At 46.2% G+C, this 27,020-nt stretch overlaps 1 protein-coding gene and 1 pseudogene across 4 annotated transcripts in view; one reads left to right on the top strand and one right to left on the bottom strand.

Annotated features, from left to right (window-relative positions):
• The window catches only part of CTBP1 (C-terminal binding protein 1), a 556,415-nt gene that overhangs the window by 297,014 nt on the left and 232,381 nt on the right, over positions 1–27,020 (top strand). The gene's annotated exons all lie outside the window — the stretch shown is intronic.
• LOC120925242 lies at positions 15,910–16,044 on the bottom strand (annotated as a pseudogene).

Below are 27,020 nucleotides of genomic sequence, written 5' to 3'. Positions count from 1 at the left end.
CAGTACGAACCAGCAGTCTCAGGGGAAGACGGATTATTATTATGTCTTATGTCTCCTGTCTTGCAGAATCCCCCCAGCGGAACCCAGGAGGCCCCAAATAAATAGTCTCCTGCCGCTACAGGGCATAGCTCCTCTAAAAATCATAAATATGTGGGTACTGTAAGGATAAACTCCCACTCGATGTCCTTTTTTTTCTAAGAATGCACTAATAACTTAGCAGGGAAAGGGACTCCTGCAATAATGAGTTACCTCTCATCTATGCAGACGGAAAGGACGGCAATAGTCAAAACTTTCCGTGAAGCCAACAGGCAGTCAGTAACCTAAGGTCTGACATAGAGGAGCTTATCCCTAGAGAAGACGCATCCTCCCAGGAAAGCCTCTCCAGAATGGGACCTAGTGCCTTTCCCCCACCTTCACAATCACTCCCTCTAGCTGAGGTAGAGGAAGCAAAGGAGGACAGGGAGGATATGGAAAGCCAAGCAGAACAGGATGCCCCTTCACCCTAGAGGGGTGTATGAACTCCTGCAGGCAATACAGGCCTCTGAGGAGATTCTAGAAGTCCCTAGAATATTTTCATATAGGGGGCTGAGCAAGGCTCAATCCAGGGTGTTTGTTTTCCACTCCAGCAATCCCTAAAGGATTAGAGCCAGCTTCTATGAATCTGACAGCTTACAATGGTGCTGTTAGAGGTTTTTAGCCCCGCAAAAAAACTAGAAACCACTTAAGGTAGGGGCATAGGCGCCCATAGGGTGAAGATATTACCCTTGAGGGGGTTGCTTATTAGTTGTAACATCTTCCCAAGTTCCTCCTTACACTGCTGCTATATCTATCAGTGTGTAAGAGTTAATCAAACCTCTTGTGGCTTAGGCAACAAACCACTTAGGGCGGTATGAGAAGCATAAAATGCTAGCCTGCAACCCTTAATTGAGAGTTTCTCCTCTGGTGCAAACCTTTATGAAAAAGCTATGAAAATTAGCCTGTATTTTTTTATACTGGATGTGACTAACCAATATTCATCTTTTGACCAGTGGAAATCTGTGCTTTGGTCCGATGAGTCCAAACTTGAGATCTTTGGTTCCAACCCCCGTGTCTTTGTGCGACGCAGAAAAGGTGAACGGATGGACTCTACATGCCTGGTTCCCACCGTGAAGCATGGAGGAGGAGGTGTGATGGTGTGGGGGTGCTTTGCTGGTGACACTGTTGGGGATTTAATCAAAATTGAAGGCATACTGAACCAGCATGGCTACCACAGCATCTTGCAGCGGCATGCTATTCCATCTGGTTTGCGTTTTAGTTGGACCATCATTTATTTTTCAACAGGACAATGACCCCAAACACACCTCCAGGCTGTGTAAGGGCTATTTGGCCAAGAAGGAGAGTGATGGGGTGCTGCGCCAGGTGACTACCTCTTGAAGCTCATCAAGAGTGTGCAAAGCGGTAATCAAAGCAAAAGGTGGCTACTTTGAAGAACCTAGAATATGAAATATATTTTCAGTTGTTTCACACTTTTTTGTTATGTATAATTCCACATGTGTTAATTCATAGTTTTGATGCCTTCAGTGTGAATCTACAATTTTCATAGTCATGAAATGAATGAGAAGGTGTGTCCAAACTTTTGGTCTGTACTGTGTGTGTGTGTGTATCCTATCTATCTATCTATCTATCTATCTATCTATCTATCTATCTATCTATCTATCTATCTATCTATCTATCTATCTATCTATCTATCTATCTATATCTCTATCATCTAAAAAAAAAATATTTTTAAATGGCGATAAGAAGCCTGTCTGGGTGTGTTCGGGAATAGCTTCCCTGCACTAAACCCTAAAACAAAGTGTTCTCAATGCACAGACAAATAGAAGAAACATGTCAGGTCACATTAACTCTGTCTGAATAGAAACTGGAAGCCTTGAGCTGGTTGGCCGGCTCCCTTGGTACATTTCAAGGCTTCACATTTTGGAGTGTTCCTTGAAAGGATCCGGTTGCTTTGGGCGACCCTTCCACTTTTTGCTTTTCTTTTCGATCTTATAGAATTCCCGTGCATCCTTTTGTCTGACGCTGGCACTGTCCCACCAAGATAATGTAAATACATGCATAATCTATGGTGTGGTCCCAGAATTTGCCTTATCTCTGAGGGACAGTATGGTATACTTCTGGAGGATTTATTGTTGTGACCTGAATACAGCTGCTGGGAGACTCTCATATATTACATGACCAGCTGCTATTAGCTTTCTGAATATGCAAAGCCATGCAAAACACACCAGGCCGTCCTTGTCCTGATGAAAGACCTTCATCTGCACTTTATTACCATTAATAATGGATCACATCTTGTTCTTGCATTTCACTTGACACAGGATATCTATGTAATTGGGGATTATTATATTTATAGCAATGTTTTTTTTCACAATATATGATGGCAATTTTATTCTGGTGACTTTGAGATTCCCGCAAATCGGCCCATTTAAGAACATGAATGCAAACGAGAAATTAGAATAGCCAATCAAACGAGCATTATTCATCAGTAGATCTAGACCATAAGTGTATAAGTTTGCTAAAGCACACATCATATCGTATTGTTTTTTTCTTTTGTTTTTTTCTGATCTACTGAAGCCTCTTTCAGCCTCTTCCGGTTGATATTCCCCTGTTCAAATGTTGGCTACACATCATTACTCTAGAGCAGGAAGCTCAAAACTTGCTAAAAGGGGCGGTTTACTGTTTTTCGGACCTTAGGGGGGCTGGACTGGCCAGTGGGAGTAGAAAATGCCCCAGGATCAGTAGGTATAGGCAGTCTCAGATTTGGTGGTCAGTGGGATTAAAAAATTGGGTGGAGGAATAGTGCAGCATCATTGGTATTAGTGGGGGGAATGGTGCCCCATCGTTTGGCTGAAGTACAAGGAATACTGCCCCATTGGTGTCAGTAGGAGGAATTGTGCCTCATCAATGGTATCGGTGGTAGTACTAGTGGTGTCAGTGTGAAGTATTGTGCCCTACTCTTGGTGTCGGCATAAGGAATGGAGCCTCATCAATGGTGTCAGAGGAATAGTACCTCCTTTCAGTGAGAAGACTAGTGTCCGCAGGGCTGGATAAAGGCAAGCACATGGTGCTTCATATCGGTGGGAAGAACAGTGTCCCAAGGGCTGGATAAAGGCACGTTGAGAGCCACAGTTTGGAGATCCCTGCTCTCCGTTTTTTTTGCAGCACTTTTAAACCACTAGCGGGGTGCTTTTGACTCCCACTAGCGGTCGAAAAGATTAAAATCGTCTTGGCGGTGCTGCCCATTGATTTCACTAGGCAAGGCTGCTTTAGGAGTGGTGTATACACCGTTCTTACAGCGCTGCAATGATGTGGCTTGCAGGACTTTTTTTTAGTGTCCTGCCAGCACACCGCTCCAGTGTGAAAGCCCTCGGCCTGTAAAGCGACTCAGTGGGAAAGCAGTCTTGTAGGATTATCGGAGGAAAAGGGGGCACTCTTTACACCTACATGAAGATTCAGACTGGGTTCACACCAGCTGCGGCTCACAGCAGGGGGTTCAGTGCGTCCTTGTTTACTGTTTCAGGTGCGAATCTGGTCTGAATTTTTTCCTGAATTTGAACATGAAAAGGAGCCAAAGACACACGGGACCCTTTTCCAGTGCGCTCTGCAGTCGCCCCAGAGCTGTGTGAACCGCCTCCATTGAGAGCCGATCAGTCTCCTGTCATGCGAATTTGGAAAACCGCATCCAATTTGCATCAGTGTGAACACGGCCTTAATCTCCAAATACAGAAAGGTTTCTTCACTGTAAGAGATGTGGAATAGACTCCCTACAGAGCTGGTTCTGGCCAGCTCAGTTGACTGCTTTAAAAAAAGGCCTGGATTCTTTCCTAAAATTTACATATTATAACTGGATACTAATATATAACTGGATACTAATATTTATAGGTAAAGTTGATCCAGGGATCCGATTGCCTCTTGGATCAGGACTGAATCCCCCCCAACCCATGCTTTTCTGGGGGTTTTTTTTTTTTTTTTTTTGCCTTCCTCTGGATTAACTGTGGGTACAAGATGTGTGTGTGTGTGTGTGTGTGTGTGTGTATATAGAATTGGATAAAAAAAAAAACAGACTAAGAACTATGTAACCCCTAGGAGAAGTATGGCAAAAGACCTTTGACCATAATTTCACTTTAAAGGGGTTGTAAAGACAAAACTATTTTCCTCTTAAATTAAAGTCTGACAGTAGCTGATAAAGTAAAAAGTAATGTTTTGCATTATAACTAGTTTGATACCTGTTGAAATCGAGCTGTTTTATTCACCTCCAGCAGGGATGGACTGGCCATAGGGACTACAGGGAATTTCCCGGTGGGCCGATGGCTCAGTGGGCCGTTTTTTAAAAGAGAGATGCTGCTTGGTGGACTTTTTTTTAACGCCCTGGCGCCCCCAGTGTGAAAGCACTAAGGCTTTCACACTGGGACTGCAGCGGAAGTGTTTTTCAGGCGCTATTTTTAGCCCAAAAGCGCCTAAAAAACGCCTCAGCGTAAAAAGGGGTCCTACACTAACCCCCTCTCTTTTACACTCACTCTCTTTTTCTTACACTCACCCCCCTCTCTCACCCCCTTTCCCTCAACCCTCTCTCACCCTCTCATGATATACAATAATGGATGTAGGGGCCTTTTGGTGGGCGTGATTTTTCGGGGGGTGGGGGGGGGGCAGCATTTTATTGAATTAAAGTGGGCCAGTCTGGATGAAGTCCAGGGCCAAATTTTTGTCCCAGTCCAGCCCTCACCTCCAGCACTCCTGAATCGTTATTCTCACTGACTTCCTGGTTTGTGGTGCGCATTCATTCTTGCTACATCACGGCCTAATGGGAACTACAGTTCCCATTAGGCTTAGCCTCCGTGCCTGTGAGGGATAAGAGGGCATCTTCACGCAGGGCTGTAGTCATAGGGAGGGGGTGAGCACATTCTGCTTTCCACCATGCAAAACGGCTCAGATGCTGGTGGAAAGCAAGAAGAGGAGAGACAGGAAATGGCATTTTCAAACCTGGATTACTGTATTTTGGAGGTCAAAAGGAAAAACGAGGTAAGTGATATTTAAATGCTCTAGCTTACAGCAATCAATTGATCTAATAAAAAACGAACCTTTAGTGTTCCTTTAAGGTTTGGTTAACATTTGTAATGCAAACCCCGCGGTCATGCAACACTGTACCCAAAGTGGGCAAGAAGGGGCGAAAGTGCCTGGTATTGAAGTGGTTAAAGTAGGAAGCACGGTTTCGGAGACATGTCTAATTGGGTTTCTTTGATTGCTAACAAGCTGCATGGTTAGAGGCTTTATTTTTTGCACTGAGCAGCAAAATGTCTTGGGAAAATGTACAAATATAAAAATCTACTACTGCTTTGCTGTCTTGTCCCTTCAGTAAATGCAGATTGATAGATGTTGACGCCTTCTACCTTTTATATGTATTTAGCATGCAGGGTGCTTCCATCTTGTACTTGTGGCTATGTTGTTGTGCACCATAAGTTAATAAATGCAGACATGGAAGGTAATGTAAGAGGAAGTGGCATTCAGTAGTTGATGTATTATAACGCGCTTGCTGTAATCACACATGGAACTCAGGATCATTCTGTGTACTTGTCATCCTAACCTGGAGCAAAGTGTGGAAAATATAAGCCTATTCCTTCCCCGGAGAAAATGACACATCGGACTGTTAAAGCATCTTGGCTCATCCGACACAGGAAGCCTTTATCACTGGCCGGGCACGCCTCTTCGTGCGCATGTAGCTGTCCCGTTCTAGGAACATTTGGCCTGATGTTTTACCTGTAATTCGTCTCGGGAGACCACTGACATTACCATTGACATGTGCGCCCCGGGGCAGATGTATGCGACGTTGGTTGCTGTCAAGCGATTTCCCAGGGAATGGATCAATTAGTCGGCAGCGGAGTGGAGGAGGCCGATGGCATGTCCAAATCTCCAGGCCGCTTGGCAGATAGATGTGTCAAGTAAAGTACATGTCATTCTTCGTAGCCAAATCTAGTCATACCAATCTATTTACTCAGATCCATAAATGCTTACGGTTTATTCTATAGCTTTGTAGTGTAACCTCCACAGATCTATATTTATTCAAAGTCGTGAAAGGCTAGGGGCACACTTCTATTTTTAGTTGGGGTGAAGATGAAATGCATGAGGCTTTAGTAACATCAGCATGTGATGTTTTTGTATCAAAAAAGAGCCTTCGAGCCAGAATGAGCTATTCAGACTGCATGATCGTTTTTTGTACTGTAATGCCGAAAACTGGAATCGTATTTTTTTTTTTATAGGCACATTCCCGTGGCATTATCCCCTGATGTTTGCAGTGTTCCTATAGTCTAGGGATAGGAAGGCCAAATGAGGAAGTTGGGCTGTGATCTTAATTTGCATGCCATGAAATGTGAGCAGTTATACGGCCGTGATCAAGATAAAGGGTGAAGCCGTGCCAAATCCAAGTTAACAATTTGCCATTTGATAGTACAAGCAACTATATTATCAATATAACAAATGTTACTTAGACTTTGGTTTTTCTTTGTTGGCCAAACGGTAAAGGCAATGTGATCTGGTGATGACACCTTAGAACCATAGCAAAAGATCTGAGCATTTACTGCCAGGGTTTTGCTGTTAACAAATGTAGCACTACCCCCGAAGGAGCTGTAATTTTGAGTGGCATGTTACCTCTATCTACTCGCTGTCCAGGGTGATGCGAGAGTCTAAAGAATTCCAATGTCCAAATGTTTTTGAGATTTATTTGTAGAACTTGGCAGAAAAGAAGTTGGAGGGGTGGAAGGGTAGATAGGTTCAGGTGTATAGTCACAGTTAGGAAACACTCCTGCTTCAAGCATACACAGTTCTCATCACCATTCCAGTATCCCCTGCCATAGGATTCAGCACCTGTATCTGTCCAGATTAACTTTTGTAGAACTTAGATCTGACAGGTGACCACCATCGAGGGTCTCAGTGCACAGTACATCCTTCGATGAAGTTTCCAGGCCTTCTCCCAAGATACCAGCCTCTTGCATGGTCCTCTCCAGAATAGGTCCTCTCCAGACTTCCTGCATCAAGTGGCTTCTTCCCGCAGGACAGACGGCACAGGATCACCTCTGAAAAGGGCAGGCCCCAGTCTGACTACTGGGCCTCCCAGGCGAAGCCGCAACCCCAGACCAACGTGGTCCCGGAGCCAGGATTCAGGAACACTCCAGGCCAGGCGAGCCAAGAGGCACAAACAACTGACCCCACACCAATGGCGTCTGCTCCTTAAGAACCCCTCCCCAGCATGCACAGCGGGCGACCACTCCCACTGATTCACTGCTGAGGGGACCACTCCATACACCCTGACTCTGCCCCCCTTGGCCTGGAGTGGTAATGCCACCCCCAGACGAACAATGGTGGAACTCCCAGCACAGCCTAGAACAGAGGCTAAATTTGCCATTAATCACACTAGTCTGAGCCAAATGACCGCTCGGGCCCCACTAAATTTAAAGCCGTGCCTGTTCAACAGGAGCAGACCGCTACACAAAAAAACGGCAGAGAGCGGACATCAGTTGGCTGCTTCTCTACTGGCTTAATGCAGGTTGAGGCTGGGAGCAGACCTTGGTATATTGCACAACTGCAGTAGATGTATAAAGAGGGTCGGGGGGGGGGGGGGGGGGGGGACACATGCAGAACGGTAGTAAAAGAAAAAACTAAGGCTTTAGAATCAAGCAAACTTTTTATTTTTTTAATCACTTTGTTTTAGAAAGTCAGTATAACAATCATAGTGATGACATTTTTTTGGGGGGGTCATATCTTGCTTATTCATGGGCTGCATAGCTATGGCGTGGTAGAGGGTGTATCCTTTGCCTACACACTTGGTTCTAAAGGGTGTCCCTCTGCCCATTTCAGAAAGTTGGGCGGTATGGTTTCGTCTGGCAGGGCCCTGTACATTTTGACAGAAATTCAAAACCCTTTGGCTGTCAAAGTTGCACACAATGTATTTCAACTCTGTATTTAACAATAAGCCTGAAGTTCTGCTTTAGGCCACATGCACACTGGACTTAACGCCTCTTTTGTGGGTTTGGGACATATAGTATAGGGGCTGAACACAGAGTGCATATGGCCTAAACAAAGCCTTTTTTTTTTTTTTGTGAAGCATGAAGGCAGCTATTGCTGACTAGGGATGAGCCCGATGTTGCGTCGACTCGAACATTGGGTATTTGCCTGTTCGCCGAACAATGAACATTATGCAGTGTTTGCGGCAAATTCGAAAGCTGCAGAACACTGTTAAAGTCTGAGGGACACTAACATGAAAAACCAAAAGTGCCAATTTTAAAGTCTTGTATACAAGTTTATTGTCATAAAGTGTTTGGGGACCTGGGTCCTGCCCCAGGTGACATGTATCAATGCAAAACAAATTTTAAAAACTGCAGTTTTTTCGGGAGCAGTGATTTTGATGCTTTGAAGTGAAACAATAAAAATGAAATATTCCTTTAAATATTGTGCCTGGGTGTAGTGCGCAGTGAAAAAAAAAACGTAAGGTCAAGTCTTATTAACATAAAACATGCCCCCCTTGCACACATTTGAATTCGGCGCCCTTACGCCCGCCCGATTTAGGCTACGCCGCCGTAACTTAGCAGGTAAGTACATTGTGAATCATGTACTTGCCTAGCTAACTTACGGCGGCATTGCCTAAACATGCTAAGCTACGCAGCCGTAAGTGTAGGCACATCTACCTGAATCTACCTAATAAAGGGGTAATTTTTTTTATATTTTTAGGACACAAATGTCTCTTAAAAATCAGGAGAATGCGAAATATAAAAACGATAAACTCTTTAGGAAATCATTCTAGTATCATTAGTTTATGGCTGCCAATATTTGATGTTCTTTTAGATGTCTGTGGAGGAGAGCAGATGATGCAGCTATGTGAGATGGAGATAATCTTTTCCTGATAAATAAATATAAGCTTGCCGTGGTTAAATACACACACAGATTGTGCAAAAGTTTTAGGCAGGAGTGTAAATAATGCTGTAAATCTTTCCAAAATAGAAGTGTTAGTTTATTTTTATCACTTGACAAAATGGAAAGTAAATGAACAGAAGAAAAAGCCAAATCAAATGGGTGTTTGGTGTGACCACCCTTTGCCTTCAAAACGGCATCCGTTCTTCTAGGCACACATTTTTTTGAAGGAACTCGGCAGGTAGATTGTTCCAACCATTTTGGAGAATGAAGCACAGGTCTACTGTGGATGTAGGCTAGAGGTCGACCGATATATCGGCCGGCCGATATATCGGGCCGATATTCAGTCATTTTGGAGAAATCGGCATCGGCCGATTATTATCCAAATGTGGCCGATATTTAGCAGATCTGCATCAGCAGAGTGTGGAGAAGGAAGGAGGAACATGGGGTTCCCCCTCCCTTCTCCACACTGTCTGCAGAGCAGTGCCGTGTGTGTGAAGGAGAATGGAGCTGTCGGACTGATGTCGGGGTGGGCGGGACCCGGGGTGGGCGGGACTCAGCTGTCCAACACCAGCCAATGGGATGAGATCATTGGCTGGATAGCTGCTGGGTCCCGCCCACCCAGGGTCCCGCCCACCTCCAACATCACGATGAATCTGAGCTCCTCTCTCTCTCTGCTCTCACAGTTTCACAGCTAATGTGTGAAACTCTCTCTTCATACAGTTTCACAACTGCTGCAGAGAGAAAGAGGAGCTCAGATTCGTTGCGATGTTGAAGGTGGGCGGGACCCGGGGTGGGCGGGACTCAGCAGCTATCCAGCCAATGATCTCATCACATTGGCTGGTGGACAGCTGAGCCCCGCCCAACCCGGGTCCCGCCCACCTTCAACATCGCAATGAATCTGAGCTCCTCTTTCTCTCTGCAGCAGTTGTGAAACTGTATAGAGTTTCACACATTATCCGCTACATTATGTGCTGTGAAACCTGCCAGTGCCATCTGCTAATGCCAATGCCATCCAGTGCCACCTGCCAATGCCATCCAGTGCCACCTGCCAATGCCACCCAGTGCCATCCAGTGCCATCTGCCAGTGCCATCCAGTGCCACCTGCTAGTGCCAACTAGTGCCACCTGCCAAGGCCATCCAGTGCCACCTGCCAATTAGTGCCACCTGCCAGTGCCAACCAGTGCCATCTGCCAGTGCTAACTATTGCCAATTAGTGCCACCTGCCAGTACCATCCAGTGCCACCTGCCAATTAGTGCCACCTGCCAGTGCCAACCAGTGCCATCTGCCAGTGCTAATTAGTGCCACCTGCTAGTGCCACCTGCCACTGCCACCGCCACCTTAGTGCCACGTGCCAACCAGTGCCACCTGCCAGTGCCATTCAGTGCCACCTGCCAATCAGTGCCATCTGATTTTGCCAATTGGTTCCATCCAGTGCAATCTGCCAGTGCCAATTAGCGCCACCTGCCAAAAAATAAAAAATCGGCCTAAAATATCGGCCGCAAAAATCGGCATCATATATCGGCCATCGGCCGCCCCAAATTCTAAATATCGGCATCGGTATCGGCCAGAGAAAAACCCATATCGGTCGACCTCTAATGTAGGCTGCCTCAAATCCTTCTCTTTTCATGTAATCACACACGGACTCCATGATATGAGGGCTCTGTGGGAGCCAGACCACATCACTTCCAAATAACTGCCTGTATTTCTCGACATTGAGATGGAGGAACTTGACTGACCTGTACAGAGTCCTGACCTCAACCCCAATAGAACACCTTTGGGATGAATTAGAGTGGAGACTGCGATCCAGGGCTTCTCATCCAACATCAGTGCCTGACCTTACAATGCACTTCTGGAAGAATGGTCAAACATTCCCATAGACACACTCCTAAACCTTGTGGACAGCCTTCCCAGAAGAGTTGAAGCTGTTATAGGTGCAAAGGGTGAGCCAACTCAATATTAAACCCTACAGACTAAGACTAGGATGCCATTAAAGTTTGTGTAAAGGCAGGTGTCCCAATACTCTTGGCAATATAGTGTGTGTGTGTGTGTGTGTGTATGTATGTATGTGTATATGTGTGTGTGTGTGTGTGTGTGTGTGTGTGTGTGTGTAATATATATATATGTGTAGATATATTTTGTGTGTGTGTGTGTGTATTCCTTACCAGCAAGGATCATGTCTCCTTGCCTTGGAGCTCTTGAGATAAGTGCCGTAGCACAGTTGCCAACATTCTCAAATTTATAGGGACACTTTTTTTGTTGTAGGAGGTGTCTTATTATAATAAGGGGGTGAGGCATTCATTTGTAGGCATGGTGTATCTGTAGTGGAAAAATGCGTTGTGGGACATGGTGTAAACTAAATATTTGGTGTGGCTTAAAGGGGTGTGGTTAAAGATATTTGGTGTGGCTTAAAGCGGATCTCCCATGGCAAAACTTTTTTTTTTGGGGGTAGTTAAACGGATAATAGGAAGGGTTAAAAAAACGTACGTTTCGCTGGTTAAACGTCAGCTCCTTTCTCTTACAGTCTGCAAGAATGAGTTATATTTCTCTGTGTGCGCCGTTGCCATCTTCACTGTGGGCATTAGAATCCCACCAGCAGCAACTTCCTGCTTTCGCTGACGCTGTAATCCCAGCATGCACTGCGCGATCTCGCGCATGCGCACTCTTAGCAGGGAGCAGCGGCGTCAGCGTCTCTGTTCCCCCTAACAACGGCTGGCGTTCCCATCCCGCCCCCTCAGATGTAAACACAGCCACACATACCAGCTGCGCAGTGAAGACAGGGAGCTATGGAGAGAAGCTCCCAGAGTGCTCTGCTTCAAACGGGAAGTGACGCAATGCCCGTATTATTCCCGCAACAATGCAGACCGGAAGCCTCAACAATTATACAGGTACTGTACAGATTTAGAAAACGAAAATATCAGTTTTTAGTGTTTTGGCTAGCGCAAGTGTAATAGAACTAATGTTGTAATTAGGGTGGAGCTTCGCTTTAAAGATCCTAGACCACAATAGAAATGTTGTGTATTCCAGAAAGTTAAACAATCCGCAGATAAAGATACTCCAAACTCCTGGTGTTGGCGCTTCAATCCTCACAGCACCATGGTTGTTATGGTGTCAGGATGATTAATGTGCATTATTTCTTGTATTACATTTTAACCGTTTCATATTACACTCACCATAATGCCGAATCAGTGGGAGCCCTGAGCGTGTCACTGGCCACCATTGCCTACCACCAGATGCAGCGTGTCACTTGCCACGTCGCCTGCTTCCAGATGCAGCTTGGCTTGCTTTGTCACCACAAATGCAGCTAGTCCATGCTGCTCTGTATTAGTGATTTGTTCTCCACGCCATTTATTGAAGACCAGCGCTCGCGGAGGCCAAATGGAAGAAACAAGAGGCAAGGCCTGGGTAGCAGTGAAAGCAGCTGCCAATAGAAATGGAGCAGTTCCATTTCTATTGGCAGCCACGTTCATTGCCACCTAGGCTCCGCCTCTTATTTCTTCCTCACAAGAGCTGGTCTTCTGTAAAATGGCGGTGGAGACAATTCACTAGTGCCTGGCCCAGGGCAGCTCTGGTGTAAAATCTGGAAACCGCCAATTTCCATGAAATTTCCCAGGACATGGTAAGAGACAGGTCTAAATACCCAGAATGTTTTGGGAAATTTGGGACTGTTGGCAACTATGGTAATGCTAGAATTTCTTTGCAGAAGACCTCTTCATATATTGTATGCAGCAAACAGTAATAAAATAATTTGAAGGTCAAAGTGTGTATTTGTGTAGTACAACCCCACTATCATTGTTTCCTTGGTAACTGCACAAGATATGTGGAAAAAGTGTGAAATATGTTGCGAAAGCACCTTGACACTGGCTCCATACTTCTTGCTCACATGCCTTCTAGGTGTGAAAATTACTAATTATGAAACAGATTTTAATTAATCTACATAACAAAGGTTGCTTATGACCTCCGTGCATTAAAGCTTGCCCCCATACTGTTAAGTGAAAGGCTCCATTCACACCTGCTCCTTTTGTAAACCCACGCAAAATCACACTGCCAACATTACAAGCAGGTGTTCGTTTCACAGTAAAACGCGCGGTAAAGACATGCAAACCTGTTAATGGCTAAAAAGTTAAATAAGCTACTGCATTTATCACACTTAGGGCAGTCCATACATTTCAATGGGCTGACCTATGTGCATCACAGGAAAAATGCACAAAAAAATTGCACAATTGTAAAATGCTAGATGTGAACAGGGCCAAAGTGTCATCTATAGATGAGGAATATAGGGTGATGCACTCGCACCAATTAACCACTTAAGACCCGGACCAAAATGCAGGTAAAGGACCAGGCCCCTTTTTGCGATTCGGCACTGCGTCGCTTTATCTGACAATTGCGCGGCCGTGCGACGTGTCTCCCAAACAAAATTGGCGTCCTTTTTTCCCCCCCCCCACAAATGGAGCTTTCTTTTGGTGGTATTTGATCACCTCTGTGGTTATTTTTTCACTATAAACAAAAATAGAGCACCAATTTTGAAAAAAATTCAATATTTTTTACTTGTTGCTATAATAAATATCCCCCAAAAATATATAAATGATTTTTTTCCTCAGTTTAGGCCGATACGTATTCTTCTACCTATTTTTGGTAAAAACAAATCCCAATAAGCATTTATCGATTGGTTTGTGCAAAATTGTATAGAGTTTACAAAATAGGGGATGGTTTTATTGCATTTTTTTAAAAAAAAATTTTACTACTAATGGCGGCGATCAGCGATTTTTTTTTTTTTTTTTTTTTTTTTTTTTCATGACTGCGACATTATGGCGGACACATCGGACAATTTTGACACTTTTGGGACCATTGTCATTTTCACAGCAAAAAATGCATTAATAATGCATTGTTTACTGTGAAAATGACAATTGCAGTTTGGGAGTTAACCACAAGGGGGCGCTGAAGGGGTTAAGTGTGACCTCATCTGTGTTTCTAACTGTAGGGGGGTGTGGCTGTAGGTCTGACGTCATTGATTGTGTTTCCCTATAAAAGGGAACACACGATCGATGACGGCGCCACAGTGAAGAACGGGGAAGCTCCGGGGACTGATCGCGGGACTCCAGTGGCGATCGGGTCCGCGAGTCCCGCGGTCACGGAGAGGGTCGCGGGTGCGCGCCCGTGACCCACGGCTGGGCATTTAACAATCACGAACAGGTACGTGATTGTGCCCAGCCGTGCCATTCTGCCTACGTATATCGGCGTTAGGCGGTCCTTAAGTGGTTAAAAGGTGTTTTTATGGAAATATTTCTTAAAGGGGTTGTAAAGGTAAAAAAAACAAATTCCCTAAGTGGCTTCCTTTACCTTAGTGCAGTCCTCCTTTACTTACCTCATCCTTCGATTTTGCTTTTAAATGTCCTTATTTCTTCTGAGAAATCCTCACTTCCTGTTCTTCTGTCTGTAACTCCACACAGTAATGCGATGCTTTCTCCCTGGTGTGGAAAAAGCCTCTTGAGGGGGGAGGGGGAGTGTCAGGACGCCCACTAACACACAGCTCCTTTATCTGCAAAGTAGAGTGTCTGACACTCCTGCTCGCCCCCTCCCCCCTCAAGAGGCTTTCTCCACACCAGGGAGAAAGCCTTGCATTATGAATCCTCCATAAAGAAGGACCTGACCCTGATCCCCCGGGGTGTTGGGCTCCAGATGAGGACTGAGGTACTTCACATAGTCCGAGCAGCCGACACGGACATGGTCGGCCCTATGATGGGACCAGGTGGTACCATGGGTAACAGGCGGCACTTTTAAAGGGCGGCATGCTGACACCCGCCAGCCAGCCCGTTCCGCCTGCTCCGCTGCATGTGAGGAGCGCGGTGTCGGGCTGCCTGTGAGGGCACTTGCAGAGGGGCGGGAGCAGTCGGCGAGTGAGCGGGCAGGCGCCACTGCCTGTGAGGAGCCCGGCGCCGCTGCTGTTAGTGGTGACGGGAGCGGGCGGGCAGAACATTTCTATATACATGTATAGAGCCATGACACGTCCTTTTACACTCCTATACACATGTATAGAGCCATGACAGGTCCTTTTTATACATGTATAGAGCCATGACGGGTCCCCTTTAGTTATCATGATATAAAATAATGAATGTGGGGGCCTTTTGGTGGGCGTGATTTTTTTTTGGGGGGGCAGCATTTCAGTCTTGGTCCCAGGCAGCACAATGTCTTGGGCCGGCACTGGACACGGACCCCATTCTTTGGAGGGTCTGCTGAAACAGAACCCACCCAAGTACTAGGTGGGGCTCCCCCGAAGGGATACCCCATGAGAGCAGGCGAACTAAGCCAGAAGGTCATGTCCACCCCCTCCCAAGACATTCAGGGCTGGCCCGAGGACCGGCACCCTACTAATCACTTGTGACAAAACGTGACGCCAAACCAAAAAATACATAAAAGTGACAAACACAGGGGTAAATAAAAGACAGTGGGGGAGAAGAGAGATGAGGGAGAGTGAAAGTGACCATCGTGCAATACGATGGCCGGCCCTCCGGCCAGGAAACAAATTCCTAGAGCCAGATGTAAAAAAGTGTGTATATGGTGATGTGACCATGGTGCCCAAAAGCAAAAGTGCTAAGAGAACACTGCAAATAAGGCACCCCTGAACTGCCACTCCAGGGGCACATTCACCATAGGCTTTTCTCACAACCCTGACCAACAGCCCGGATAGTCACAACCCCCTTCCCCACCAGGAAGGAACGAGAGCTCCGGAAGCTCAGGGAGAGCCAGCCAAAATGAGCTTTCCCCGTCACCTCTTTTTCTCCCAACCTATACTCGGGAGGTACTGGCCTACAACTTTGACCCCCCCTTAACAGTAGGGTGGGTCAATGTTCCCTCTCGAGAAACTAGCAGGGTTAGGAACTGCATCAAATCCAGGCCAGAAGGCCAGGGACTCGACCCTTCAGCTTTGACCGCATGTTTCTCCGTCCCGATCAGAAGGCTTTCACCTCCACGCCAGCAGGTTCTGAATCTGCCACCGCCATCCCTTTCTACCTCGCCGTGTACTAGGGACGGTTAGCATAGCGCCACCTCCTGGCAACTGATAAGAACAGATACTACACTTGATCTTTGCCAAAAGGCCGAGAAGCGATTACTGATACAGATTGTGTATGACACATTACCTGTGGCGTGCACAAGCCATATGTATCCCAGGCCTGCCCAAATTCTAAGCAGGAACTCTTGGGGGACTGGGGAGCTTTGGAGTTGTTACAAGCCACTATGGCTGGCTGCTTTTTCTACCTTTTTACCATAAGGTTTGCCATTTTTATTTTCCTAGTCCTACAAAGCTGAAATAGTTAGTTGGCAAAACATTTAACAGTCTGTTTTCCACATCATTTACTGTAACGTCTATTAATTGCCTGAACTCTGCAGTGAAATACTCCCAGGGCTTTGCTGGTTTTAGCTTAGGCGCTAACCACTTTCTTAGAAAGTTTTATTAGAGAGGGAGAAATACTTGTGGTCTCTATAGGGTTATTTTACAGGGTGGTGTAACCTTTTTGTACCGGAAACCAAAATTACACCCCTCCAGAAATGTATACTCTGCTGAAAAGGAAACTTGGACTTTACAAAATTCCAGACATGATCAAATCCCAGTTCTTTTCCTAATTGTCCTTGTTAAAGGCAAAGTATAGTGTGTTTCAAGTAGCACATCTATTGAGCTGCTACTGTGGGCTTTTCCTTTCAAGTCCTTTTTTGATATGATGTGCACTTTAAAGTAAAGCTCCAACCAGAAACCCCCTACAATCCATGGACATTCCTTCCTCTTGGACTCGTATGTGGCGCAGCTCTGGTTTCGTTCACACCAACGTGTTCCCGTATTTTTTTGACTGCCAACTAGCTTGTTTTACAGTGCACCTGGGGCGGATCCTATATCTGGCACCCCCACCTTAAAATGTAAAAAAAAAAACTGGGCCCCCTGCAAACCACTGCATCCTTCAATATCTTTTTGTCACTACTGTGTACCCCCTCTCCACAACTGCACCTCTGAACCCCTTTACATTACACAGCACTGCACCTCTGGACCCCTTTACATTACTCAGTACCCTGTACCTCCTGGACCCCTTTACATTACACAGCCCTAGTAACTCTGGACCCCTTTACATTACACTGCACCTCTAGACCCCTTTGCATTTCACAGCACCTTGCACCTCTGGATCCCCCTACATTACACAGCACCCTGTACCCCTTTACACAGACCCCCACAGCTCTGGATGCCTGTATGTTACACAGACCCCCCCTAAAAGTGCAGTCCCCCCCCTTCAGACCCGTGTACCTCAGACCACACATGGAGAGAGCCCGAGGTAGTGGCTCTGCAGGGGGAGGGGTATTGCGAGCCGCACCTGAACCAGTCGGAACACCCGGGACCTGGTGCCATGACAGATCCCCCCCCCCTTCAGACCCATGTACCTCAGACCACACATGGAGAGAGCCCGAGGTAGTGGCTCTGCAGGGGGAGGGGTATTGCGAGCCGCACCTGAACCAGTCGGAACACCCAGGACCTGGTGCCATGACAGACCCCCCCCCCCTTCAGACCCATGTACCTCAGACCACACATGGAGAGAACGAGGTAGTGGCTTTGCAGGGGGAGGGCCCGGTATTGCGAGCCGCACCTGAGCCAGTCGGCACACCCGGGGCCCGGCACCATTATGATCCCATTTTCTCCTCCTCTCTGTGGTCGCTGACTCGTGGCTATGATCAGTCTCGGCAGCTGCTGTCACAGCCGAGCAGAGTAAAGCCGCCTCCCCCTTCTCCTGCATGCACAGCACTGTGTAGACATAAATGAGGAGGAGGCAGCTTCACTCTGCTTGTCTGTGAAAGCCGCTGCAGAGACTGATCAGAGCTGCGATCACAGAGAGAATGGGATCGTTGTGCCGGGTCCTGGGTGTGCCGACTGGCTTGCCATACCCCCCCCCTGCAAAGCCACTACCTCAGGCTCTCCATGTGTGTCCTGTCACCGCTTGGTGCCGCTGCCTAAACCCGCAGCGATATCTTCAGTCGTGGAGGAGGGGTTCTGGCCTGACACCCCCCCAGTGTGTGGCACCAGGGGCGGCCCACCCCCCACTTAGTATGCCACTGCTTTGGATAAGTCTCTGCGCTTGCCATATGCTTACCACTGGGATTTTTGCCCATTCCTCCATGCAAAACTGCTCAAGCTCCTTCAAGTTGGATGGCTTGCGCTTGTGAACGGCAATCTTTAAGTCTGACCACAGATTTTCTATTGGATTGAGGTCTGAGCTTTGACTAGGCCATTCCTACACATTTTTACATGTTTTCCTCTTCTGGCTACTCTGTACTTATCAACAACATTGTCCCTTACTTGTTTGGAGAGTTCCTTGGTCTTCATGGCAGTGTTTGGTTAGTGGTGCCTCTTGCTTAGGTTTTGCAGCCTCTGGGGCCTTTTGAAAAGGTGTGTGTATATGTAATGACAGATCATGTGACACTTGGATTGCGCACAGGTGGTCATTTCACTAATTATGTGACTACTGAAGGTAATTGGTTGCACCAGAGCTTTTTATAGGCTTCATAACAAAGGGGGTGAATACATACGCGCATGCCAATTATCAATTTATTTCTGGAAAATTCGTTTTATGTATATATTTTTTCTAATTTTACTTCACCAACTTAGTCTATTGTGTTCTGATCCATCATATATAATTCAGATTAAAAAAACTAGGTAAAAAGCCAAGGGGGTGAAGACTTTTGCAAGGCACTGTATGATCTGTAGTTGAATTATCTTATTTCATATGCATAAGGGCACCCCTTTTGTCATGGTTGGGGGTCAGGCTTGAAGACCAGTAGCTATAGCAGTAGAGAGGCTCCCACTGACCAGCTCGAGTACAGAAGCCAGTCACCCTGGTGGAAGATATGGGCTCACCCGAGGTGCAAAGTCTAAGCACTAACCGGCATTCACTAGCACTCCTGACGGTGACTATAGGTCTTTGCTGGGCGGTAGTATCAGGTTGCGGTCCTCAGGATCAGCCCACCAGGAGGGCTACTAGCAGATATAATGTGCAGGCATCAAACAGAAGCATAGTCGAGTAACAAGCTAAAGGTTGGTAATGAGTGGTAGCAGAGACATGGATGGCAGCAGGGGTGATGATCGGAGAGAGCACAATAATCCAGGCAAACAGGAAATGCAGAGACATGGCTTAAATCGGGACGTTCATGGGTGGAGCAAAGAGTAAAAGCTTTACCTGGACCACTTGCTGTCGTTACCCCCGGAATCTTCTTCAGCAGGCAGTCCGCTTTCAGATAAAAGTGGTCTCTGCGCCCTGGGGGGCGTTGCTGCTTACTGGACCCACCGGCGGTGGTAGAGACTATTGCGTCTTAATGTGAACATACTGGAGCCAAGCGAGGGGAAGATGGCCCCCACTCTGCTCCATAGCATTGACTGTCAAAAGCCACGGCAAACGTCCCTTCCGCCCAATGCTCTTATTTATTTTTTAAGTTGAAATATGAGATCTGAGGTCTTTTTGACCCACATCTCATATTTAAGATGCCTGGTCATGCTTTTTTTTTTTCTATTAAAAGGGACGTTTACATTCTTTTGTAATGGGAATAAAAGTGACCCAAATTGTTTGTTTGTTTTTAATTTTTTTTAAAAGGACAGTGTCAAAATAACAAATCGTAAAATAAAGAAAAGGGGGGGGGGGGGGAGGAATCTAAAGCAAACCGTCCTGCCGAGGTTGCACGCAGAAGTGAATACATGCGAGTAGTGCCCGCATATGAAAAACCCCTCTCTCCTGATTGACTTTTCTTGCTGTTGGAGCCAATGGCACCGCTGCTCTGTCTCAGCCAATCGGAAAGAGTGTCCTGGATTGCTAAGGGGATCGTGGACATCGCTGGAGAAAGAAGGGCCTCAGGTAGTTAATTAGGAGGGTGCTGGGGACGCTGCTACACACAACGTTTTTATCCTAATGCATAGAATGCATTAAGATGAAAAAAAAACACCTGCCTTTACAACTCACTTTAACCACTTAAGACCCGGACCATTATGCAGGTTAAAGCGGGAGTTCACCCATTTAAAAAAAAAAAAAAAATCTCCCCTTAGCTTCCTGCTCGTTCGGTCTAGGGGAATCGGCTATTTATATTAAAATATGTGCAGTACTTACCCGTTTTCGAGCTGCATCTTCTTCCGTCGCTTCCGGGTATGGGTCTTCGGGAGCGGGCGTTCCTTCTTGATTGACATTCTTCCGAGAGGCTTCCGATGGTCGCATCCATCGCGTCACTCGTAGCCGAAAGAAGCCGAACGTCGGTGCGGCTCTATACTGCGCCTGCGCACCGACGTTCGGCTTCTTTCGGAAAATCGTGACGCGATGGATGCGACCGTCGGAAGCCTCTCGGAAACCTGTCAATCAAGAAGGAACGCCCATTCCCGAAGCCCATACCCGGAAGCGACGGAGAGGATGCGTCTCGTAAACGGGTAAGTACTGCACATATTTTAAAATAAATAGCCGATTCCCCTAGTAATAACGAGCAGGAATCTAAGGGGGAAAAGTGCCCTCTAAGGGTGAACCCCCGCTTTAAGGACCTTTCCCCTTTTTGCGATTTGGCACTGTCGCTTTAACTGACAATTGCGCGGTCGTGCGACGTGGCTCCCAAACAAAATTGGCGTCCTTTTTTTTTCCCCCACAAATAGAGCTTTCTTTTGGTGGTATTTGTGGTTTTTATTTTTTGCGCTATAAACAAAAATAAAGCGACAATTTTGAAAAAATGCAATATTTTTTTATTTTTTGCTATAATAAATATTCCCCAAAAAAATATATAAAAACATTTTTCCCCTCAGTTTAGGATGATACGTATTCTTCTACATATTGTTGGTAAAAAAAATTGCAATAAGCATTTATCGATTGGTTTGCGCAAAATTTTTAGCGTTTACAAAATAGGGGATAGTTTTATTGCATTCTTATAATATTTTTTTTTTTTTTTACTACTAATGGCGACGATCAGCGTTTTTTTTTTTTTTTTCATGACTGCGACATTATGGCGGACACATTGGACAATTTTGGGACCATTGTCATTTTCACAGCAAAAAATTCTATAAAAATGCATTGTTTACTGTGAAAATTACAATTGCAGTTTAGGAGTTAACCACTAGGGGGCACTGTAGGGTTTAAGTGTGACCTCATATGTGTTTCTAACTGTAGGGGGTGGGGCTGGACGTGTGACGTCATTGATGGTCTTTCCCTATATCGGGGAACAGATGATCAATGACACTGCCACAGTGAAGAACAGGGAAGGTGTGTTTACACACACACCTCTCCCCGTTCTTTAGCTCCTGTGACCGATCCCGGGACACCAGCGGCTATCGGGTCTGCGTGTTCCCGTGGTCAGGGAGCTTAGGACCGGGTTGCGAGCGCGCCGCCGGCGGCACGCTCGCGACCCCACGGCTGGGCTTAGACACGTACAGGTACGTGATTGTGCCCAGCCGTGCCATTCTGCCGATGTATATCGGCGTGAAGGGGTCTTGAAGTGGTTAAAGGTTTCATTCATGTCTCCCCTTCTTTCCTCCAGGCTGTACATATTAACGGTCAAAAATAATTCAGGAATCAAGGTTTAATAACTCTTTTTTTTACCACTTTTTCCACTCAACATAAACAAATCAAAGAAATTATAAGGAAACATTGGACAATCCTGGGACCTTCTCTTCCCACTAATGCTGGGGTGATTTATAGAGGAGCCATGTCACTTAAAAGTCGAATCGCACCTAATATACTTGACCCCCCTGTGAAGCCTTCTTTTTTTCCCCTTTCTAAGGAATTCCATCCGTGCAGGCGATGTAATGTCTGTCTGCACAATGTAAGTGGAAGGAAAAAACGACATGTTTCAGATCCACCACTACGGCACTAGAATACCCAATGAAACATTTTTTTACCTGTGCTACTAAGCACATTGTCTACCTTATCACCTGCCCTTGTGGAAAACAGTACGTTTGTCGCACCATACGGACCTTTTCCACAAGGGTAGGTGAGCACATTACCAACATCAAGAAAGGTTGCACGAACCACACGGTGCCTAGGCGTCTCAAACGGCATAATAAGAAATGAGAAGGTACTAACTTCAGATTATCGATAAATTTATTCCTCATTGGAGAGGTGAACCTAGTGTCAGAGGTGTGTCCAAACTTGACGTTTTTTTGGATTTATCAACTCAAATGTTATGTGCCCTATGGCCTTAACGTTGAGTGGGATGTCCATGTCAATGCCTTCATCAACCAGTCCTGAGTGAATTATTCATTCAGGGTGGTTGTTGTAAGGGTACATATGATTCAATTTTTCATTTATTTCTCTTTTGCATTTTTTTATTTACTTTTTTGCAATTATGTTATTATCATGATTAGGAAATAATGATTTGCTTCACTGCGATCTAATTCCCGTGAGACCGATTTCGTCTTTCAAATATTACCCGATTCTGCAGGTACCTATGAACATAAGTGGATAATCAGTCTATTTTGAACAGGCAATTTCCACTAGGTGAGGTATTTGTGCAGTATTTTATTCAACATACTATTCCATTATGTTTTGTGCCCTGTGTGGGGGTGATCTGCATGGTAGGGGTAATTTAAATACTGCCTCCGGGTCCTATGAATCCCTATGGAGCGCATGCTGAGAAGGGATGGAACGCATGACGTTCTCGTACGACTTGGCGTATGTCCGCGGTAATCACGAGGGCTGCGTATGGAGCGCACGCCGATAACAGAAGGAACGCATGACGTGACATGCTGTATGTCCGCGGGATTTACGTGGGCTACACAGTACGCTCCAGTACTCTCCTCCCACCTAGTCGGGGAGGAAATTAGGAGTGAGGCTTCAGACATCCCTGTATCGGGATTGGGGCTGACAGTGACCCAATAGGACACACCTGTCATCCTAACGAGGGTGTTTTTTCTACACGCCCACTTCCGGTCCCTGGAGCGCATGCTCCTGTGATCGGGCGGAAGTGGAAATGATTTGGAGTGCACGCCGCCCCATTGCTGTGTTGGAGAAGGGGGTCTCGTGAGTACGATTTGTAGTGCCTATTTAAGCGCAGGGGAGATGGGGGTCCAGTTGTACACCCCCGTATAAGTCTTTTTGAGACTAAACCGGTCGGGTACACTGGTCCATACCACGTCCTTACTGCGCATTGCTGGATAACACCATTCCACCCATATACTGATTGTGGGTGATTGTTTGGAACGTTTTTTTTTGTGTTGATGTGAATTTGGAAGTGCTTTTTGGGTTTCAGTGTTACATTTTTGAAATTTTTAAGATTACATTTTATACTTTTTATTCCCCTGATTGGAACATATTGGTGTTTACTACTTCTCATGGAATCCGGATTGGAGCTTAATATCTGGCCACGGGTGCATCCTGAGTATATCGGATAGGAACCCACGTCTGGCGTAACCAGCAAAGGAGACCAAGACGGTGACCAGAGAAGGCAATCGGCTCATATAGCCTTTACGACCCTCCCGCTGTATGGTGAGTTGTGGGTCCACTCCATCTGGTAAGAGTACCTCACCTTTTTATGTTCCAGGGATTGTATTCACAAGGATATACCGTGTCTACACCCACCCGAGTGGAATTGCTTTCTTGTCACCTTCATGGTGTATGGACTGTTCAATTGAATAGGACTATATATTTTACACAAATTTTTGATATTCACAGGAATGTTTATTTAATGTTACATTTTGTGTTGTTTATCCTTAAAGAGTTTACACTAGTTGTTCTTACTGTATCATACGGAACTACTTTTTCACAGTTCAAGTTTGTGAGGATACATAACTGGAGGAGTAGATGTGCTCCTGACCAGTCACACTATTGATCATAGCTTGATATTTGCTTGGTTGACAACATGAATTCGCCATCAAGGTGGTTTTTTCATTGGCGCTGCACTTGTACGTGTAGCGCTACCCCCGCAGGAGCCGCTGGTTTGTTTGTGGGATTGGCGTATTGAGTTACCTTGCAGGGTGTCTAGGGGTGATGCTAGTGAGTTGAGGCAATGAGCGAAGGTCCAGTCATCAATTGGATTTTCTTCAATGATTTCTTCCAAGGCCCAACATGGCCAACATCAGACAAGACAGGAAAGGTTGATGAAGCATGAGAACAACTTTAGTATCAGGCCTTGGATATGGAAAAGAGCAGTCCTGCTCTTTGTAATAATGAGATCAGTTCGTCTCCACTCTAGCCAGAGTGGGTAAAGTGCCCCCGGACAGACTTCTGCCACAAGCCTGGCAGCCGAAGTGTCACTTGCAAAACGCTGGGAGGAACAGGCCTCTGCCACAGGCCTGACTCTGGACCTCTGCCACAGGCCTAGCGATTTAGGGTGCAATAATTGGATTGAGCGAATCCTCCAAGTAAATTTAGTTGAAGCCACCAGTTGACAGCTGCAATATACCTGTCAGTACCATGGTGACCAGGTCCCCGATGGTTCGTTCAGGTCTCCTGGATAACCTCTCTCCGGGTTCTCCCTGAGCCGATTCCCCACCGCACAGCTCTCGGCTTAGAATCCTCTTAGCAAAGGTTGGGACCCAGCAAGTCACTGGGGCCCCTTTCATCATCAGGATGAAGCTCCGCATGGTGCTCAACTCCGGCCAGGTAGGCCATGGTGGCGGGGTCCATGGATGCGCGCACCCTGAAGGTGGATGCCGCACCTGGAACTCGGACCCCGCGAAAAGAAGCCAAATCAATGGCGTCTGCCACAGATATACCCCTCCCCAGCATGCCCAGCGAGGGAAAACTCCTCTAATTGGCTTCTGGGGAAAAGTGGCTCTGCCAGAACCTCTCTAGCGCCAACTGTCGCCCAGGGGTGGGATCACACCCCTGGAACGCAGACTGACCCATAGGACAGTTCCGGAATGACAGCAGTAAATCGTGAATGGGAGCAAACTTAACTCTCCCATTCCCCACTAACTTTAGTGTAGTGCCAGTACTGAAAGTAAGGGGGCGCTACATACGTTTTTACATTTTTTCACAATATCCTTTGTTGTGTTGGCTGCCTTTTTTTTGTTTTTAGTTTTTTAGTTTAGCGCAATATATTTCACTACATAATTTTTGTACATATTAAGTTCCTGAAGTCTCTCTCAATGTTTTTATCCCCCCAGACTTTTCACCATTTTTGTTACCTGTGTCTGGACTCGTTCTATCTTATCAATATCTTTTTCTAAGTGAGGCCTCCAGAACTGCACACAGTAATCTAAATGATGTCTCACTAAAGATCTATATAGGGGAATCGTAACTTCCTTCCTTCTGCTGCTGATCCCTCTAGTGATGCATCCTAGCGGTGGCGGCTGCTCCATTAGGGGTGCAGGGGCATCCCTGCCCTATTCCATGTGCCCAACCCCTAATCTATATGCAGGGCGGTGGACACTTTTTTTTTTCTTTTGATGCACATGATTAGAGCCCGAGGCTCTAAAAAGGGGTGTGCTCAGGATGCAGAGCACTGCGCCCACGCAGTTGTGACATTGGCAAATTTAATATTCACTAATGTCTTCCTGCTTCTCCTCCTGGCCAATCGGGAAGCAGGTCCTGAGATCTGATTGGCCAGAGAGTCTTGCGCAGCTGTGAGGAGAAGCAATGACCCCTCAGCACTGATTAACGGCTCCATAGAGCCCGCCCCATCGTCCTAGCAGAGCCCATAGCAGAAGCCTGGGCCGGGAGAGTATATTGGCTGCCTGGGAGGATGAGCGGCAGCCATAGCAGCGTGGGCACCAGCCGCCACTGCATCCTAGTAATCTATTTGCCGTTTAGGAGCCTGTAAAGCATTGCACCAGCGATCAGATCGGCTCACCATAACAGGAAGACTTCATGAATGACCATAGCACTCCACAGTGCCGTGGTAGTTGATTGAGAACTACTAGTCAACTAAGGATGTTGGTGGCTTGTAGTTCATTCATACACAGAGCTTTGTGTGTGAATAAGGTGGTTGTGCTGCTTTCAAAAAGTGACTTCTAGTACAGGGAACTGCTCCCCCAGCGAGGAGGGGGGGAAGCGAGCGGCGGCTGCAGCACTGGGAGCCTGTTGCATATTCCACCCTAAAATCAGGTGGAACATTCTGCAGTTTGCCATTTGGGTTGCTTTGACACGCATTTTGAGCTGCATTGACCTGCCTATGAGTAGCTTCTAAAAAGCTGTACACTTGGCAGCTGCTTCTGAGAATGGGGATGCTCAGGAGACTGATCTACACAACTTTATGGGTGCTCGCTGTACAGGCTTGGCCAGCACTTCAGAAGATTGGCCACTGGAGAGGATCAAAACTGCTACTCGGAGCTGGATTCGTGATGTAAATAAGTAGCTGGTGCAGGAAGTTCTAGTATAGCTGGTGGGAAATGCATGGGGTGCATGTGCCCTTCTCCCAGTATGACGTGCTCAATTATTTAATCAGTTGGAGAAGCTAATTGTATTGATAAAAGTGTGTGTGTGTTCTTTTAACCACTCTGATTACTTCTCTCCAAATAAAAAGGTTTATGTAAAAAAATGCTTTTAAAAAAAAATGCATTTATTCTAGATTGGATTCACGCTTCAAAGCAAATTTAATTCAGCACACTAGTTGACACTAATTGACCTGCTCATGACTTTAGAAGAAAGTTATGATGGATTTGGGAGTTGCTTCTGAGGTGTGATATGTATTGGATTCAAATAAAGATGCAACATGGTAAATGTACACACAAAAATATGTAATTTTGATTGCTGTTCTTATTGTAATTAACTCTGATTGGCTCTTAACAAAAAAAAAAAAATGCAAAATGGGCGTGTGGCATCAAGGCGTCTGTTTAAAGCGGAGGGCGACAATTTGCCTGCCAGTCACATTCCCACCAATGGACTTTCCACTAGCCCATCTTCTGGCTAAACCTCAGTTGAGAGGCCTTCTAGCCAAGAGATTGAGGTTCCACATTTTTGGAGCCTTTGGGCTAGATTCACGTAGCTGCGCCCCTTCTTAAGGCGGCGCAGCGTATCGTATTTATGCTGCGCCGCCGTAAGTTTGAGAGGCAAGTGCTGTATTCACAAAGCACTTGCCTCCTAACTTACAGCGGCGTAGCATAAATTGGGCCGGCGTAAGCGCGCGTCATTCAAATGATGTTGAGGGGGCG

This window comes from Rana temporaria, chromosome 1 (genome assembly GCF_905171775.1).
Source record: "Rana temporaria chromosome 1, aRanTem1.1, whole genome shotgun sequence".
NCBI lineage: Eukaryota > Metazoa > Chordata > Amphibia > Anura > Ranidae > Rana > Rana temporaria.
Note: the sequence above shows the minus strand (reverse complement) of the source record. Positions and strands in the feature narration are given on the sequence as shown.